Here is a 20,402-nt window from a genome sequence, read left to right as displayed (position 1 = left end):
ATACCAAGGACACCATCACCATTGGCTGGCGGTTACTATGGACACTGTGCCCCATGTGCTCATGGGAGTTGTAGTTCCAGAAAGTTTTATGTTATTTTCTTTGAATCTGCTATTATAATAAAGAGAAGAAAGGACTGCATAATCCTCGCCTCCGTCCTGACATAGAATGATGATCTCACACCAAGACAATGCCGGTAAAATCGCGTGCCAGGAACCACGCGCTCTTTCATTTAAAAGCGCAGATTACAGGTTAACCGGCAATCTTGTAACTCAAAGCAAAATGGCCAATATTTAGAACAAAATAACCATTTGCCCAAAAGTAAAGTAAAAATTGTCATTTTAAACTTTGTTATCGATAGTCTTACCCCTCAGATTCTTCTCGCAGCCCACAAAAACAGCTCCTGCGCAGTAATCAACTGACGGTTGTTGTAACTGACTGGAAGATAAGATTCGTGAAAATGAAAATCCGCCGGCCAAATAAAAGTGTGAAATTGCTCCATTAGGTGGCAGCAAATATCCATTACCTCTCTCAGGTAAAATCAAAGAAATTACACCACCGCTTCCATAAATGAAATGCCCTTCAGCTCGGTTCACGAGGCACTCAATCAGCCCCCTGTTATATAAAGTTTGAAACTGATTATGACCACATTCAAGGGTTTTAACACCCAAACGCTGACCATGGGCTCCGGTTCTGGTTTCCTCCATTCCTTTAATTTTCAGATCTGATTACCAATTTCCTTCCCCTACTCACGATTAAGTTGTGATCTTTTAGGGACTGGGAAATCTCAGATGCCAGCAACAGGCAGCCAGGTAATCACGTTATAGATGAGCAGTCGCACACTTCAATTGTGAAACAAGAAGCAAGGCAGCAGGATATCAGAAACAGCTGTAAACAGGAACAGCAGAAAGAAACTGGCACCTTACTGTTGTGGGCGACCGATGGAGGTCACTGGTGGGGCTCTTGTCGTGATGCCAGTAATCTTAAATTGCCTTTTTCTTCTTTTCTTTAAAATGTCCTTTATCTTGCTTGATGATCTCCCATTCCAAATTACATGGGGTTACTTGAGGTGTAGGTCGTTTCCCAGCGTCGCCAAATGTAATAAGACCAATGGGCTACAGGTATTCTTAAAGTTGTATGCTTTATTGATACTATCTTAGATGGATGTAAGTATCAAGCATAAGAATCATAGGTAAGTAAGCCCAAAGGGAGAGCCCCACCAGGAACAGCTTCCTTGCCGCTCAGCCCATCTACTCCAACTGCCACTCCACACACAGGCATACCAGCATTCCATTCACTCATCACACATACCAACATTCCAAGCTCACTCACACTGGCTGAGCAGCAAGGGAGATAACTAGGAAAGGTACAATACACTAAATCCTAGCATACTACAGCGACAAGAAGCATGTTGGACAAAGTTTGAGGCACCCCTTTATGGTCAGTAGGGGGAGCTGTGATACGGACTGAGGTCGCTCGAGTCAGTGCGACGGAAGACCTCTGCATGAGGCGAAAAAGTGGAAGGTTTCTAGCATGACAGACCAAGGCAAAGGAAAAAGAAAGTAAGATAAGGACAATTTTACTAAAAGCGCATTTAAGAAGTATGTCGGAATATATTATTGACTGTGAGGAGAGCGAGACATTCTGCTTGTAGTATTAAAAAAAACGGATGACTGAGAGGAAAGTTAATACACACTGGAAGCGAAAGTCGCAAACTACAGCTGTGAAGGAATCCAAGATCGCTCAAGAAAAAAAAAATGGAAATGTTATGAGGCAATTGAAATGTAATGTGATGTGATCACGAAAATAACAAGTGAATTATATGGCAGGACAGGAGGCTCAGATTATGCTTTCTCTATTTCTTTACTACAAACAGCAGCCAATAGGAATACAGTAAAGAAAAGAAAAACAAGCATTTACAATGCAATGGTTTTGCCTTTGTTAAAGTTAGAGCTATTGGCATTGCTCTTGACATTATTTTTATTTATGTTTTTTTTAACATAAATAAATGGCATTGTCATTTACAACGCCACTAGCTTTATCTCTCGCAAATGGCACACACAAACACACACCGAGCCCCCACACACACACACCCACACAGAGCCCCCCACACACACAGCCACACAGAGCCCCCCCACACACACAGCCACACAGAGCCTGTGGAAAAGTAAATTTTGCCATGTTCTGTGTCCCTACGTGTTCCCCATCTTATGTTATGTGTGCATGATTAATATGCATATGTATTTCCCCATGATCGATTAAAGACGCAATTACAGTTGTGTCCATCCCTAGTATGCCAGTTTCCAGTTCTCGTGAAAGCTACGAATATCAGGCCTATGTAAAGTTACGTCGCCACGTTTCTCAGTGTGCACGTTATTTCATTGAAAAGTCCCCGTTTCTAGGCCTCAAAAGGGCCCGGACACCAGATTCAGCTCCTGTCTCCTGAGCCCTCACTGAGGAGCGATACAGCCCCCACCTGTATCCTCGACCCTTCACTTACTTCCTGCCTCACAGTGCCCGGCTCGGCCTGGCTCTGCCTGCTAGTCTGCCAAGAGTATGTTATGATTCTAGTTATCAGTCCAGCCCTCCTTCTCTGCATTCCTAAGCTACTGAATCGCATCAATAGTTTCCGTCATAGTCTAGCCTTTACGTCTCCATGCAAGAGAAATACTGTATTTATGGTCATTTAATATTCTTCATCACGCACTACATGTAGAATAATGCATGCTCCAGTCTTAGAGTCTGTTAGCCTTTACCCCGATAACTTTTGGATTCTATCAACATGTTCTCTAAACATCAGATACTAGATATTGTTTAGGCACATGTCGCCCTGACTCTCCAGACTTTCGTCTCTGCTCCTGGCACAGAGTTCATAGCCCCCAGCTTCTCCTAGTAACACGTCATTGTCCGTTTGCGCGCACCATTAGGTTAGAGGTCCCGGCTCCTTAGGTAGCCCCCTCCATGTTTCCGCCCCATTTATGACATATTCTGTTACGTTTACATCACATGTCTATGTATACGCCTCCTGTTACACCCACTTTCACCCTTATCTTTCGCGACTGCTATTGACCACACCCACTGCTCCGCCTATTGTATGTATTGCAATTGCAACTGTTTTAGTATATATGCTTGTGTATTGTTATTAAAGTTAGCGCGCTCATCCCAGATCCAGCCCCGGCAGCTGCCGGGCTCTGCCATCCTGTTCCCGTGCAGGTTGTCCTGTTCCTGTCCTTTATGCTGTATTAAACCTGCAAACTCCTACTACCTCGAATCTTGACTCTTATTTATTGAGCTATCTGTTATTGCTATGTCCAGTAAAACCTAGATCCGGTATTATTTATTTATATACCACATAATGACGCCCGAATAGGGACTTGCCCTTTCCCCACGCACCGGTGAAGCCACGCCGGCCCCCTGACCCTCTGCAGCCGTGATGGAACCATACCGGCCACGTGCAGATATTTCTGCTTCAAGTATCCCTCAGGCCCACGGAGGAGACGGAGGTGGCGGTCCAGCATCCAGACGAGGCGGTGGAGGAACGCGGCGAGTCCCGACCAGAGCCCAAGCCGAGAGTCCAAGGTCCGAGGTATCCGGAGGCCCACCCGTAACTGAAGTCCGAAGTTCGTCCGTCCGGCGTCGAAGCAGTCCAGTCCAGTCCGAGGCCTTCCGTTCTTGCTGCCCGGTGAGTACCGTTGCTGGGGTAGTATCTAGACAGGGTCAATCTAATTGTCTCTGGTCCGAGGGGTTTGGTGGTACACAGATCCCAAAACGAAGTGTCCACTTCGGTGGATGCGGGTCCTGACGTGTCTCTTTATGAGACCGGTAAGTTTCGTACTGTTTCAGCAGTGCATCTAGTTTCTGTTCTAGTCAGTTCTGTTCTCGAGCAAATTCATGTATTCTGTTTTCAGTATTCCAGGTAGTATTCTGTCCGAACTGTTATTTTAAATGTTCTTCATGTATTTTAATGTCGTGGTATGAGAGTGGTGTAATTATCGTGTTCATTGTGTATTGTATTGGGTCCAGATTACAGTTCAGTCATGCCGTTATTTTCCAGACTACGTCAGTTAAGAACTAGAAAAGGTCTGTTAGAAGAAGCAGTTCCTGTCCCGCCTAGGGACAGTCCAGGTCATTTTATGTATCAGAAGCATGGCATAAGTGCCATATTATATCTAGATTTATGGGTAGAGTATACCAAACAGTTAGAAGAAAAGTATAGATGGCCCGTATCGGGTACATGGGATGCCGAGTGCATCATGCGAGTAGAAGAAGCATTATGGAAAAAGAAAGCCAGACAGTCACAGAAAGATGCCATCGAGTTATGGCGCAAAGAATCTCATAAAAGAACCGAAAAAGAAATCAGAAAGTCAGAATTAAGTAGAGAATCCTTAGAACGAGCCCAAGAAAGGGAATTAATCGAGATAGGTGAACGAGTTAAAACCGAACAGTCAGATAGACAGAGGCATGCCCTCATTAAGGGTATGTATCCTCTTCTTGCCGAGGGCTTGCCAAAAGCGACCCCGGAGGCATCCAGTAATTTTCTGCCACCATTAGTTCCGACCAAGCTACGTCACAAACCGACCGCAGCTGATATTTTTATTTCGTCCTACTTGGACGACACAGTCCCAGAGTATGCAAATCCTGTTCCGCCAGTTCCTGTAAATCATGCCATTCCTGCTCCTCCAGACACCGGAGTACCTGCTACGGTACCCCCGGTCCAGCCTACATTACAATTTCCCGCCACTCTGCCAGCACGAAGAGTATCAGTCGACGATTCCAGTTTAGGGGCCGCAGGAGGAGGTCCTCCTGGTACCCCGCCACCACACCAACGTTTAACGTTAGTCGAGTTACATGAATGTGCGTTACAGCGTACGCCCAAATATAAGTCCGTTGCAGATATCCGACGAGCCCTTACTGAATGCCGCTATGATCCAGTTGCAGGTGATGATAGTACAGTTATATATTCCATCCGTGTAAGACGGGTGACCGGGTATTTGGACACCCTACCGAATATGAAAGAAGATCTAGACAGAATATATCGTTTCATCCGTACAGGGGATGATCCAGAAAGTATTGGCAAAGCCATGTCCCAAAGGACAGCTGAGATCCAGCTCATGTTATTAAAGTTTCTGATTAATTGTTTAATAAGGGAACAAGATTATCCGTCCAAAGATCCGAGTGAAATGAGAATCCTGACAAGGTGGAGTGATAATATAGCCGAGGGTAAACACAGAACTATCAGTAGTATAGAGAGTATGTACAAGAGAATTCGTAAGGAAATAATAAAGTTACACGAACAACGTAAAGCAGCACAAGTAAGCGAGAAAGAGAATGACTCTTCTACTGAAGAGGTAGAGGACGAGAATACCGCCAGAATAGCGTATGTAGGAAAATCTAGATTTCCAGACCGCCATTTACGCCTAGAACACAAGTCAGTTTTTCATCATCCAGCACCAGAACAAGGTTCTCTAGAACAAGTATTTCAAGCCACCGATCAAATTCTGAAATCACGAATCGGTTATAGTAAGTTGAGTACTATGCACGAACAAGAAATAGCCCGATCAGCAGTCCGATGGATTACTGATTCTACCACTTTTCCAGACGAAATAGTGGCACAAATGTTCCTGAAATTGCCCCCAGCCGAGCAACGACTGGTGGGTATGTATATGATCCAGCACCTCATTACTCTGTATGAGGGTCAACATTCTGATCCAGGTCCGTTACACGATGTCCTGAACGAGTTACTCCAGTATAGATGGAAAGGTTTAGGTACCGATTTAATTAGAATCATTCTAGAACAGCGCCACAAATATAGTACGTTTCTGAACCCGCATTTTGTTCATGTCTCACCTCCAGAAAGTAAACCGTTTTACATAGATAGACAGAATCCGTTACAAGAAGTACACCCAGTCAGGACAACAGATGGTGAAATGCAACGAGTATTTGTTTACACCCCGATTACAAAGATGGAACTCTTAGAGATGAAGAAACTAATTCCCTGTCATGACAAAGATCCAGCAGGGTTCCACCGAGAATTAAAGGACATGCTCCGTATGGGAGAATACACGTATCCAGATATTATTAAAATGCTAAAGGTCCTGTTGCCCGCAGGCATATATGAAAAACTCAAGGAAAAAGAATGGGAGGTGGGAGAGAAAAAGATCGATTGGGCAGTTCTAGAAGCTGAAGATAAGATACGAGTACCAGGTACCGGTCTTGGAGAGAAATGTAAAGAATTACCAGAACTGTTAATACAAGTTTTGCCCAGATTATTAGCAACTAAAAAGGAAGACTGGGATGCAATCTCAGCCTGCAAACAGAAACAAGATGAAGACACTAGTGATTTTTATTCTAGGTTTGAGAAATGTTTTATTATAAACAGTGGCCTCAAGACAAGTAGTGAGTCATACCCTCATCTCTTTGTTACTAAATTAGTCGAGAATTCAAGTCCACAAGTTAAGAATCGAGTTTTGAAAGTCGAAAGTACCTGGCAAGCTAATACCCCGTCCCAAATGTTACAGATGCTTCAGTATCACCAGAATAGAATCAGAGAAGAGCAAGAACACGAGAGAAAACGTATGAAAGACACGAAAATGAAAGTACTAGTTGCACAATCTGTTCCACAAGACAGTCAGAAGAGGGGTCCGAATCAAGCGAGTCATTCTGCAGCTCCCGTTAAAGGGACATGCAATTATTGTAAACAGCCAGGTCATTTCATAAACGAGTGTGCAGTTCTGAAACACAATATAGCTACTGGTAAGACTAAAGAAAGACCACGTCCGCCTAGACAAGAACAAGTTTCACAGACTTCTCAGCCACAGAATGCACAACAGACAGTTCCAGCACCGCAGCCTATTGCTGCAACACAGCATGTTACACAGCAGATGTACCAGTATGCACAGTCTGAGTATCCAGAGTATCAGCCATATTCATGAAACAGCCTAGAGAGGGAGGTAGGCTTGCCTCTCATCGAGATTCCTGTAGATCAAGAAGGTCCCTATGTTCATAGTCAGGTACTAGGGAAAGACAGAAAGTTTCTGATTGATACAGGGGCAAGTAGGACCACCATCAGTCACGCCGAAGTTCCAGGGGCTCCGCTCTCAGGCTCTAGAAATATTTCCCTTGGATTTTCAGGAAAGCCTATTGTAAATGAGATATCTAAGCCAGTTACTCTAGAAGTAGGTCCATTGTCCCGCACTACTGATCTGTTACTTACGAAGTCATGTCCAGAAAATTTGTTAGGCATTAAGACACTGAAAGAATTAGGTGCAGTCATATGTTGTTCCCCAGAGGGAATACGACTGTTTTTACGTGACTTCAAGGGTCACTTTGTGTTACGAGATTTTGATCCAAGATTGTCCAATGTTCCGCAGCATCTATGGGCGCAAGGTCCAACTGATGTAGGTTTCATGCAAATCACACCCCATCGTGTGACTCTCAAACCAGGTGTTTTTACGTGACTTCAAGGGTCACTTTGTGTTACGAGATTTTGATCCAAGATTGTCCAATGTTCCGCAGCATCTATGGGCGCAAGGTCCAACTGATGTAGGTTTCATGCAAATCACACCCCATCGTGTGACTCTCAAACCAGGTGTAGTGTTACCACGAATCAGACAGTACAGATTGCCATCTGAGGCTGTAACAGCCTTATCCAAAATTATTGACGAGCTCATCGCTCAAGGAGTAGTTGTAGAAACTAACTCCAATGTATGTAATTCTCCGATCATTCCAGTCATGAAACGTACTGATCCAAATGCACCCCCAGTATATCGATTAGTGATTGACCTACGAGAACTTAATAAATGTATTATTCCCCAGTACCCAGTTGTCCCAGATATTTCTTCCCTATTGACAGCCATTGATTCCGAAGCCTCATTTTTCACAGTCATAGACCTCAAGAACGCATTTTTCAGTGTCCCCATTCATCCAGACAGCCAGTTTCTTTTCGGATTTTGTTTAAATGGAAGGAGCTATATGTTCACACGAGCTCCTCAAGGTTTCACAGAAAGCCCTAGTATTTATAGTCAAGCACTTAAGAGACAACTAGATAACATTCACATGCCAACTGACACTGCCCTGCTCCAGTATGTCGATGATCTACTGATCACAGCCCGTTCTGAGCGTGCTTGCGAGCGTGCGTCACTTACAGTCTTGTACTTCTTAGCAGAGATGGGGCACAAGGTGTCCCCTTCGAAGCTTCAATTCTGTGTCCAGCAAGTGATCTACTTAGGCCACTTACTGTCCAAGTGGGGTAGGCAGTTGACACCAGACCGTATTCAGTTAATAGCGAGTCTTCCTCAGCCCAAGACCCAGAAGGAGGTACGTGCTTTTATCGGCCTTACTTCTTATTGCAGACAATGGATTCCTCAGTATGCATTTCTAGCTAAGCCACTGATACAGTTAACGACACAGGAGGCAGCCGTATCGACTGTCCTCCCTTGGTCATCTGAACATACACTTAGTTTCAATGAGTTAAAGAAAGCTTTATGCCAAGCTCCAGTTCTAGCTACACCGAACTACAGTAAGCCTTTTACACTTTTCGTCACCGAACGTGAAGGTACAGCATTATCTGTTCTCACACAAGATCAAGCAGGACAATACAAGCCTTGTGCTTATTTTTCGAGCACATTAGATCCTGTAGCCCAGGCTCTGCCTGCGTGCCTCAAGTCAGTTGCAGCCACAGCACTAGCTATCAGACAAAGTGATTCCATAGTATTAGGACATTCCTTGACAGTACAAGTCCCACACTCCGTGGAAGTTCTTTTAAACCGAACACAAACTCAGCACTTGACAATTGCACGTTTAACAGGTTATGAATTGACACTGTTCCAGCCACACATAGAAATCAGACGCTGCAACGTTCTAAATCCTGCTACACTGTTACCGTCAGTTAATTCGAATCCTGCCACACACGACTGTGTGGAAGTAGTTAACATTATGACTAAGCCAAGACAAGATCTGACAGATATTCCATTACCAGATCCCGACCTGACACTTTATGTGGATGGTTCATGTATGAGAACAAGTACAGGAGAACTAGTAGCCGCGTATGCAGTGACTACTGACACTGACGTTATAGAAACACACCGTATTGACACCCTGTCTGCTCAAGCAGCAGAGCTAGTTGCTCTGACACAAGCCTGCATACACGCCAAGAACCTGAAAGTTAATGTTTACACAGATTCACGTTACGCATTCGGAGTTGTACACGACTTCGGAGTGCTCTGGCAGGAGAGAGGTTTCATGACTTCTCATGGAACTAAGATTCAGCATGGTCTCCTTATTCAAGCTCTGTTAGATGCCATACATTTACCGACATCTATTGCTATCATGAAGTGCAAAGCACATACGAAGGTTACTGACACCATTTCTCAAGGTAATGATCTAGCAGATCGCACAGCCAAGCTTACAGCACAGACTCCAGACATGTCAGTTAATCCGATACAGACACATACTCCAGATCCGACTACATGTATGACAGTTAAGGACCCCACTCAAGATGTCATAGATATCCAGTTACATGCTACTCCAGATGAAATCAAGAAATGGTCCGAACAAGGAGGGGTCCAGACAGATCAGGGATGGGTAACGAAGGGTAGAGCCACATGGTTTCTCCCCGACTCCATGGTTCAAGTCATTATCAATACCGCACATAGTCCAGCACATTAAGGAGAAAAAGCTATGTTAGACAGTATCCAGAACATTTGGTTCAACAAGCATTTACGAGCTGCAGCCAAGCAGAAAGTCCGTACCTGTATGATATGTTGCCAGTTTAATCCAGGTAAAAGTGTCCCGGTGGAACAAGGTGGATTCCAGCCCCCTGACCACCCTTTTGAAGTCCTCCAGATGGATTATATTCAGATGGAGCGATGTCGAGGTTTCAAGTATGTCCTTGTAGTTGTATGCGCTTTGTCCAGATGGACAGAAGCATATCCAGTTCCAGATTACACAGCCGCGACCACTGCCAAGCAGTTGGTTCGTGAATTCTTCCCCCGCTATGGACTCCCTAGAGTCGTATATTCTGATAACGGCCAGCCATTCTCATCTGAGCTTATGAAACACGTTTCCCTTTTGTTAGGGTACCAGTGGAAGTTCCATTGTGTACGCCATCCTGAAGCAGCCGGTCTCGTAGAGAGACATAATCAGACCCTGAAAATCCGCATTGCCAAAATATGTAAAGAGAAAGGTGTAGACTGGCTAGTAGCTCTGCCAGTCGCTTTATTCTATATGCGCATGGTCGCACATTCCAGATCAGGTCTGTCCCCGTATGAGGTCGTATTTGGCCGCCCCCCTAATATGTGGGGTACACCTAGACCCCGAAGTATTACAGATGTTTCAAGTAATATGCTGACAGATTACCTAGCTTCCTTGATGTCTGCCCTACACTCTTGTCGTTCACAGGTTGCCGCCGCATTTCCAGACAATACCGAGGTGGCACCGCATGAAATCGTTCCCGGATGCATGGTTCTTGTCCGGAATTTTGATCGTTCAAGTCCGCTGGAGCCTCGCTGGAAGGAACCCCGACAGGTCCTCCTGGCCACCCGTACTGCCGTCAAGCTGGAAGGCAGGAAGGGCTGGGTCCACCTGTCTCATGTGAAAAGATTTTACGGACTGAAGCCTGTTTCTAAGAACGTTTCCGAGAATTTAAAAGACTGCCAAAGTACTATTCTCAAGGACTGTCCCGCAAAAGACAATGATACTGAACCCTCCCTGTTAGAGAAAACTCCGCAACAGGAGTATAAGCAAAAATTAAGGTCTAGTAAAATAAGTCAGCCAGTTTGATTGTCTAAGTCCTCCCCTAGGTGAAACGGTTAGACCGGTTTCTGACATGTATAAAATAGACCCCCATAGTGAGAGAGTTAGTCAAAACTCAATCCGATGTATCGTTTTTCTAAGTTTCATATTGTTTTTCAGCCTCATGATTACCTGCACAGGTTATGCTTTTTATTTGTATTTTCCAGTTTCTTATGTAAATAAGTCTTCTATTGCTACAGTAGAGCACACGTTTAGTGATCTGCCTCCTCATGAACTCTCATATCGTCTTGCTATGCGTAATAATTCCTTTATCCGCATGTTACATTATTCACACCAGACCAGCAATGCCACTAATTGTTGGGTGTGTGGTCGACTCCCCCCTTTCCAGACACCGAAGGGAGTTCTGCCACTCTTTCCTTATCCATTTTCACATAATGGTTCGTGTGGAGCATGGTCCACGTTAACGTCATCCTCAACAGATATGTCTTTTCTTAACAGTACATGTTTTCCAGACAAGTAAGGTCTTCCCCACAGAACAGGGTTAGATCTAGAAAATGAAGTTTATAATTTAGGTAATTATTCTTCGAATTTCATGGTCCTGAATGTTCAGTCTGATACTACTCCAGACTTACCTGCTATGTCAGTATTACCAGTCAAAGGTGAATTATGTGTCCGAAAGAATGGTTCCGTACATGTAGGCCATAGTGATTGTACTACTATTGTCAAGTATAGTGACAGCAGGAAATCTATTTTCAAAGCTTCATGTCATTCTTATTTTGTTTGTGGTCAGACCGCATATGTTCGTCTGCCCCTCGATTGGGAGGGAACCTGTTACATTGCCTTCCTACTGCCACCAGTTTTTCTAGCCCCACCTGACTATCATAGGAATTCCCACCTAGTACATACTAGACACAAGAGAGACCTCCCGATTGTCGATTATACTGAAACTGCTCTAGAACAATATATAGATATCAATAAAGGTGTCTTCCCCTATTTAGGTACTGTCGTGAATAGTAAACTGATACGTAGATTAACCAGAACACTTGAAGCAGTAGTGATTGAGACTACTTCTGCTCTAGGTAACTTAACCGAAGAGCAATCCTTTATGAGAATTGTCGTGCTCCAGAATCGTCTCGTCCTTGACGTCATACTGGCCGATAGGGGCGGGGCATGTAGAGTCATCGGATCTAGTTGCTGCATTTTCATTCCTAATAACGCGCCGTCTGTTTATTCAGCTATAACCAGACTCCATAAAATTGCCCATATGTTACACCAAGATCCAGGCACCTGGACATGGTCCGGTTGGTTCTGGAATATAATTTCCGCCTGGGGATGGAAAGTATTGTCATTTCTGGGTATTGCAGTAGCGATCATATTCAGTTGCTGCCTATGTATACAATGTGGCCCTGCGATTTGTGGCATTTGTGCTACCTCTTGTATTGCTAGTCCCAAGTCCCGTTCTAAATCCCGTTCCAAGAAAATTCGAGACGAGCAAATGATACTGTATGAAATGATAGATGGTATCATGAATATTGATGTTTCCTGATGGAAACGTAGTGACAAGGAGGGAATGTGGAAAAGTAAATTTTGCCATGTTCTGTGTCCCTACGTGTTCCCCATCTTATGTTATGTGTGCATGATTAATATGCATATGTATTTCCCCATGATCGATTAAAGACGCAATTACAGTTGTGTCCATCCCTAGTATGCCAGTTTCCAGTTCTCGTGAAAGCTACGAATATCAGGCCTATGTAAAGTTACGTCGCCACGTTTCTCAGTGTGCACGTTATTTCATTGAAAAGTCCCCGTTTCTAGGCCTCAAAAGGGCCCGGACACCAGATTCAGCTCCTGTCTCCTGAGCCCTCGCTGAGGAGCGATACAGCCCCCACCTGTATCCTCGACCCTTCACTTACTTCCTGCCTCACAGTGCCCGGCTCGGCCTGGCTCTGCCTGCTAGTCTGCCAAGAGTATGTTATGATTCTAGTTATCAGTCCAGCCCTCCTTCTCTGCATTCCTAAGCTACTGAATCGCATCAATAGTTTCCGTCATAGTCTAGCCTTTACGTCTCCATGCAAGAGAAATACTGTATTTATGGTCATTTAATATTCTTCATCACGCACTACATGTAGAATAATGCATGCTCCAGTCTTAGAGTCTGTTAGCCTTTACCCCGATAACTTTTGGATTCTATCAACATGTTCTCTAAACATCAGATACTAGATATTGTTTAGGCACATGTCGCCCTGACTCTCCAGACTTTCGTCTCTGCTCCTGGCACAGAGTTCATAGCCCCCAGCTTCTCCTAGTAACACGTCATTGTCCGTTTGCGCGCACCATTAGGTTAGAGGTCCCGGCTCCTTAGGTAGCCCCCTCCATGTTTCCGCCCCATTTATGACATATTCTGTTACGTTTACATCACATGTCTATGTATACGCCTCCTGTTACACCCACTTTCACCCTTATCTTTCGCGACTGCTATTGACCACACCCACTGCTCCGCCTATTGTATGTATTGCAATTGCAACTGTTTTAGTATATATGCTTGTGTATTGTTATTAAAGTTAGCGCGCTCATCCCAGATCCAGCCCCGGCAGCTGCCGGGCTCTGCCATCCTGTTCCCGTGCAGGTTGTCCTGTTCCTGTCCTTTATGCTGTATTAAACCTGCAAACTCCTACTACCTCGAATCTTGACTCTTATTTATTGAGCTATCTGTTATTGCTATGTCCAGTAAAACCTAGATCCGGTATTATTTATTTATATACCACAAGCCCCCCACACACACAGCCACACAAAACCCCCCACACACCCACACAGAGCCTTCCACACACACCCACACAGCACAAGCAGGCAACAGGGGCACACGGAGGCACAAGCAGGCAACAGGGGCACACGGAGGCACAAGCAGGCAACAGGGGCACACGGAAGCACAAGCAGGCAACAGGGGCACGAAAACGGAGGCACAAGCAGGCAACAGGGGCACACGGAGGCACAAGCAGGCAACAGGGGCACACGGAGGCACAAGCAGGCAACAGGGGCACACGGAGGTACAAGCAGGCAACAGGGGCACACGGAGGCACAAGCAGGCAACAGGGGCACGAAAACTGAGGCACAAGCAGGCGACAGGGGCACGAAAACGGAGGCACAAGCAGGCAACAGGGGGCACACGGAGGCACAAGCAGGCAACAGGGGCACACGGAGGCACAAGCAGGCAACAGGGGCACACGGAGGCACAAGCAGGCAACAGGGGCACACGGAGGCACAAGCAGGCAACAGGGGCACGAAAACTGAGGCACAAGCAGGCAACAGGGGCACGAAAACTGAGGCACAAGCAGGCGACAGGGGCACGAAAATGGAGGCACAAGCAGGCAACAGGGGCACACGGAGGCACAAGCAGGCAACAGGGGCACACATAGGCACAAGCAGGCAACAGGGGCACACGGAGGCACAAGCAGGCAACAGGGTCACGAAAACAAGCACAAGCAGGCAAAAGGGTCACGAGCAGGAATTTGTAATTTAGACGGGGCTGAAGTGGAGAACGGTCAGTAGGGAAGTAGTGCGGCTGGTGCAGTGGTACCAGGCCGAAAGGTGAGAGGGGCTGCGAGAGGACAGGCTGGGAGAGGACAGGCTGGGAGAGGGCAGGCTGGGAGAGGGCAGGCTGGGAGAGGGCAGGCTGGGAGAGGGCAGGCTGAGAGAGGGCAGGCTGGGTGACAACAGAAAGTTGATTGTCCTCTAGGTGCTTCTCAGTCGTGTCTTTGTTATAACTATGGCCTCATTTAGGCTCCAAATGGTGAAGCCTCTCCTCTTCCATAATGAGATGTGGGGGAGAGAAGAATGCGAGAAATGACGTTCAAGTCTGAAGCACCAATTTGTCATGGATAACAGTGGTATATGCCGCTGAGCAGCCACAAAACACAGCCTCAGAGATTTTACATACAGGCAGGGTGTTGTATGTTGATGGTGCTACATAAGAAATCTCTGTTCTCCACGCCATCCAGGTTACTTCACCGGCCCTCAGAAGATGTGTTCATTAATACGGTGAGCTCTGGATAGGACAGGAAGAATGGTATGCCGCAGGTCAGGCTAGCATCTGTCACCCACAATAGAAGGGCTGCAACGTCTGATATGTGGTTGTTGTCCAAGAGGCATCCACAGTGTTTGGTTCATTGAAGTTGAAGGTTCCACTGCGGAGCCCACATGTGCCAGCGAGTACGATGCTCAAGGATTATGCACAAGACCAAGAAGCCTCAGGACAATCTGAGTCGGAAGCAAGGCATGAGCTAGAAATGTTCCCCGACTTATTGCGAAGATGGAAAAGCCTTCAAAGGCACCATGTCCAGGATGGTCCCTATAAAGGTACTCCTCCATACAGGTTGAAGACAGGAGATCCTAGGGTGGACAGCAATGAAACTGTTGCTTTCAAGTGGCATAGGACAGCCTTTAACAGCCAGTTAACGAGGTATGGAAAAATTGAGCCACAACAACTAATTGCACTTTTGTAAATACCTGGGAGGACAGAAGGGTAAGACAGTAAACTTAAGTACTCCAGCCCCACAACAAACTGGAGGGAGAATCGGACTGCAGAATCAACACGTTAAAGTGCATGTCCTGCAAGGTCAAGGACACCATTTGATCTTGGGAATCCAAGGGAGAAAGGATTTGAACTTGTCTTGAGAACCAGTATTGGCTTCACTCCTCACAGCTCACTTCTCCCACCTGGCCCCCAAAGAAGTATTGATAGTAGCATCTTGCGCCCCGTGCTGCCTTGGGTCAAATTTGATCGCACAACTGGCACCCAAACGTTTCTGATTAGAATGCTGGCATGCTCTACCAATGTCTGATCACCTACTGGTGATACATGTGGAGGGCTGGACAAAAAGGGAAGGGACGTAACCAAGTAGAACAATTTGAAAGACCTGCTGTTCCAGAGTAACGGCACGTCAGTGAGATGAGCAAAATCGGATTCTCCCTCATAAGACCTATGTGACACGTGTAGGGGAAAACTAAAGCAGCATGGTGGCAGCTATATCGAGTGATGAAGAGGACGAGGATTGCTAAATCTGTCATACCCTGGACTCTACCACCGTCTCTCCCTCTAGAGCCATGAAAAAGCTGCACAACCAGTGAGGGCTGCCTCTGTCAGTACAACAGAGTACAACACTTCCCATTACTGTTGGTGGAACTGGCTAGCTACGGAAAGTAATCCGCCACAGCTATCCCTCAGCTCGAGGTGACAAGAGATGCTAGCGTGCATGTCGACAGCAGCCACTGCAAACAGGTTCCTCAGAAATGATAATTAGCGGGTGCCTAACAGTCTCCCACAGCGAACCACAAAGAAGTACATTTTCCACCTACAGTTCACCCTGCCCTTTAAAATACCCCAGACAGAGATGCGACCTACCAGGTAGATCTCCTCATATAATGCTTCAAGGCATCGCTGCCAGATTCCCTTCCGCCGCCGGTATGCTTCTCGCCACCTACAATGCACCAGAGCGGTTACTTGAAGCGTGGGCTGCGGGGGGGGGGGGGGGGGGGGGGGGGGTACTTCCGGCCGGCCGCGCTAGGATTGGCCGGCCGGCTAGTCACTTCCGGGTCGCCACGGGCAGCGCGGCGGCCCGTCTCTAGCTCAGGCAGGCGGGCGGCGAAGTTTCCCGAGGAGTGGGCTCCCTCAGCTCACGGGCAAAAATGACTATCTTATGTCTTGAAACTGATCTGTGTTTTTGCTAATAAAGTTAAAGACAAGAATATAAAGCCAGACAGGGAATCTTGTTAAATTCAGCTTTTAATTATTGCCAGATCTGAGACCCAGCAGGACCCGCCATACTTAATGTCTCAAAGACGATCAATGTAATTTAGCAATTTTAATATCAGAAGTGTGTTTAACAGCATCTCATTCAGCCTAGGACTCGTGGAAGCAATTTTAATATCAGAAGTGTGTTTAACAGCATCTCATTCAGCCTACGGGGCAATGCCGGACCAGATTCGGGGGCGTTCCCGGCTTTCGGCTGACGTCGCGTGACGTCGACAAAAGCCAAAGAATCTCGGGAACGCCCCCGAATCTGGTCCGGCATTGACGGACAGGCCCCTCGTCCAATGGCTAGGCTCCATTTATGGAGCCAGCCAATGAATGACGAGGGCCGACCCAAAGCCACACTACAGTTCTCATCAGGTTTTCGCCTGCGCGAAAAAGATGCGCAGAGCGCATCTTTTCGCCAGGCAAAACCTAACAAGCATTTACAATGCAATGGTTTTGCCTTTGTTAAAGTTAGAGCTATTGGCATTGCTCTTGACATTATTTTTATTTATGTTTTTTTAACATAAATAAATGGCATTGTCATTTACAATGCCAATAGCTTAATCTCTCGCAAATGCCACACACAAACACCCACACAGAGCCCTCCACACACACACCCACAGAGCCCCCACACACACAGCCACACAGAGCCCCCCCAGACACACTGCGAGCCCCCCCCACACACTGCGAGCCCCCCCACACACTGCGAGCCCCCCCGCACACTGCGAGCCCCCCCCGCACACTGCGAGCCCCCCCCGCACACTGCGAGCCCCCCCCCGCACACTGCGAGCCCCCCCCCACACAGGAATGACTGGAGAAGGCCAGGCGGTGCGGCAAGTAAGGATGGTGGGGAGGGGCTTTTCTGCGTGGCCAGAGTCCAGTGGCAGTACATTTCTGGTCATGGGCCATTGAGCACAGCTCCCAGGGATCCAGCAACAGGACAGTCTCCACTGTGTAGGTAGGCAACAAGGCGCAGAGCAGGCACCAGGAAGGGCAGTCGGAAATAGCCAGTGCCCGCTTTGTCTGAGAAGGCCGCCTAGGAGCAAGATAGCAACGCAGCCCACGGCCAGCAGAGCAGGTAGGCCCCAGCAGAGCTGTAGGGGTCTCCCCCTAGACTACAGGGTTTCAATGATTTTTGCAGAAAGCACGTCCCAGAGTTCAGCAATTTTAACAGAAAGAAATACCACCTAAATATTTTTTTTCTGATGTGATCCTAGTGATTGTGAAACCAGTCTGTATCACTGTGGGATCTCCTGCTACAGACATATGAGCTTTACTTGTAGGAGCCTGGGCTCATGATGATTGCCTTATGTGCAATACATACGACTTACACTACCTTATTATAATTGATTCCAGTGGATATGTGATTAATAAAAAGAAATGGTGTGTATTTCAGACTATTTAGTAAGGGCTTTTGACGTCAGTCGAACATGTTACATCTCCTTTGCCATTGGATCCTCAAGTGCAGCAGTCAAGAAGCAGCGCTTCTGCTACCCAGTATATCGATATTTCATGTGTAGCGCGGCCTTCACGTGTTGACGTTAATCGAATAATTGAGCTTTGTGATAACCGGGATGGATGCTGAAAGATGAAACGTGTTTATCTGTTAGCGTGACACCGAGCAAATGTTTAACATCGCCAACTATCAAAGGAAAATGTTCACTTTGAAGCTGTAGTGCTAAGCAAGCAGTTGGTTTCACGCTGCTGATCCACTCGAGGGGGGCGACATTGGGCGGGAACCCCCTGAAGCCCCATTTTGTGCGTGTGTAAAGTGATCGACGCGGGCCGCGCTTCCAAAGCACGCCGTCCTTACCGAGAAGGGGACAAGCGCGTGTGCCGTCATGTCTAGCTCCCGGTGTGCCAGTCAAGTCATCAGTCGCACTCCGTTAAGGGCTGTGCGACGCTTATGCGCATCTCAGTCCGATTTTTCCGAGCAAGGGTGTCTACTTGGCCCCACAGTGAAAAGGCTGAAGTTTGGCATTTACAAGTTCTTACCCCTGCGCTGTGCAAATCTCTCAAGCTGCACGACTTCTGAAGAGCGGGGTCAGTGTGATTTACGTCAGCTTTACACCCGAGAATGTTGTCGAGCTTTACGTTAATAGGTGATCACAACTTTCAAGTATTTTTGATTTTTATTTCTGTTTACAAACATAATACCAGTGGGTGTGCCCAACATTATGATTTTCCCTGACAGCCCCTCATCGTACCCACGGTTTGATTTCCCCATCCTCCATTCACTTCGTATACAAACGGCGGCCTTCCTCCACCTCCCCTCTCTCTGCCCCTCCTCAGCCCCCTGCCTGCTGCACCCCGTCCCCAACTGAGGCCCCGGCTGGAGGGGCACAAAGGCCGGAACAGGCCGCAGCCGGGGCCTCGAGTAGGCCACTCTGCCGCTTCCCCGCCTCCCTCCCGGGGTGCCGTTCTTACCTGCTGGACGGGGGTGTTGGGCCCCGGAAACCTGCTGGAGCCGTTTCGGTAGGGTGAGGGGGCCAGGAGCCGGAGCCGGAGGCGGGTCCGGGTGGAGTGCGGCCGCCGCGCTGTGTCTGTGTCCGGGCTCCGGGGGCGGGGAAGGAGTGGGGAGGAGCCGTAGGAGGAGTGGAAGGCAGGCACCCCCGACAGAGCCACCCCCAGCCGTGCCACCCACCAGGGAGTACGTTTTCATACAGGGTGGAAGCAGGGGGCGGGAGGGGGCGGGAAGGGGTAGAATCGGCAGGGGCGGGAGGGGGCGGGAAGGGGTAGAATCGGCTGCGTGGAGGAGGGGGCGGCAGGGGAATTCGGAGGAGGGGAGTGAGTGGGTGTCAAGAGGAGTGGAGGGGAGGGATAATTATTCCCGTCCGAGCCTGAGGGAAGAAACTGAGAAGGTCAGAAAGGCGGGTGCCGGCTCAATGCCGGACCAGATTCGGGGGCGTTCCCGGCTTTCGGCTGACGTCGCGTGACGTCGGCAAAAGCCAAAGAATCGCGGGAACGCCCCCGAATCTGGTCCGGCATTGACGGACAGGCCCCTCGTCCAATGGCTAGGCTCCATTTATGGAGCCAGCCAATAAATGACGAGGGCCGACCCAAACCCCACTACAGTTCTCATCAGGTTTTCGCCTGCGCGAAAAAGCTGCGCAGAGCGCAGCTTTCGCCAGGCAAAACCTAACTACAGTTCCCATGAACACTTGAATAACCATAGAGACTACATCCCTATACAAACAACCATAGAGGGCATGACTTCCTCTTTCTTTGCTGCTTCGCAGCCAGTTAAGTCTTTTTGCCTTATTATTCATGCCATTATTGTGCTGTATGTTTTACTTGCTGTGTGCTGTTCATTTGCGGTCACGTTGTTGCGGCGCTTCTCATTTAGCCGTTTTCGGCGTCTTTTAGGTTGTGGGCTTTGCCTGCGTGCACTGGTTTGTGGTTGCTTATATTGCCGTTTTCTGTCCGCTTGAGAGCGCGGGTCGCCTCTCTGTCTGCTCGGGCGCTTTGTGCCCGCGTGTCATTGTGGAGAGGGAACGGGGACTCTGGAGGTCGCGCGACGCTGTCGCGCGTCGCTTCCTTTCCGATTTTGCAGGCGGGCTTCTGCGCATGCGCGGAAGCCCGTATTGACATTCCGTGTTCTCCTCACGGATTCCTTCACACGCGAGAGGCGGCGTTTTCAGCAGCCTGTGCCCACTGCCTGCCGGAGAGTCCCCACCATACGCCCATTCCTCTGATAGGGTTTGGGCTGCATAATTTATAGAGGCGTTGCCTAGAGTGGCTTTATTTGCAAGCCTTTTCCCTCCACATCTAATTTACATTTAGGTTGAGTGTATCTCAGCCTGCTTGGCTTGCTTGGGGTTGTCACTCCCCCTGACTGGGTCATTTCCTTGCTGTTTGACC

The sequence above is a fragment of the Lissotriton helveticus genome, chromosome 7 (genome assembly GCF_964261635.1).
Source record: "Lissotriton helveticus chromosome 7, aLisHel1.1, whole genome shotgun sequence".
In the NCBI taxonomy this organism is placed as follows: domain Eukaryota; kingdom Metazoa; phylum Chordata; class Amphibia; order Caudata; family Salamandridae; genus Lissotriton; species Lissotriton helveticus.
This window is presented reverse-complemented; position numbering follows the sequence as displayed.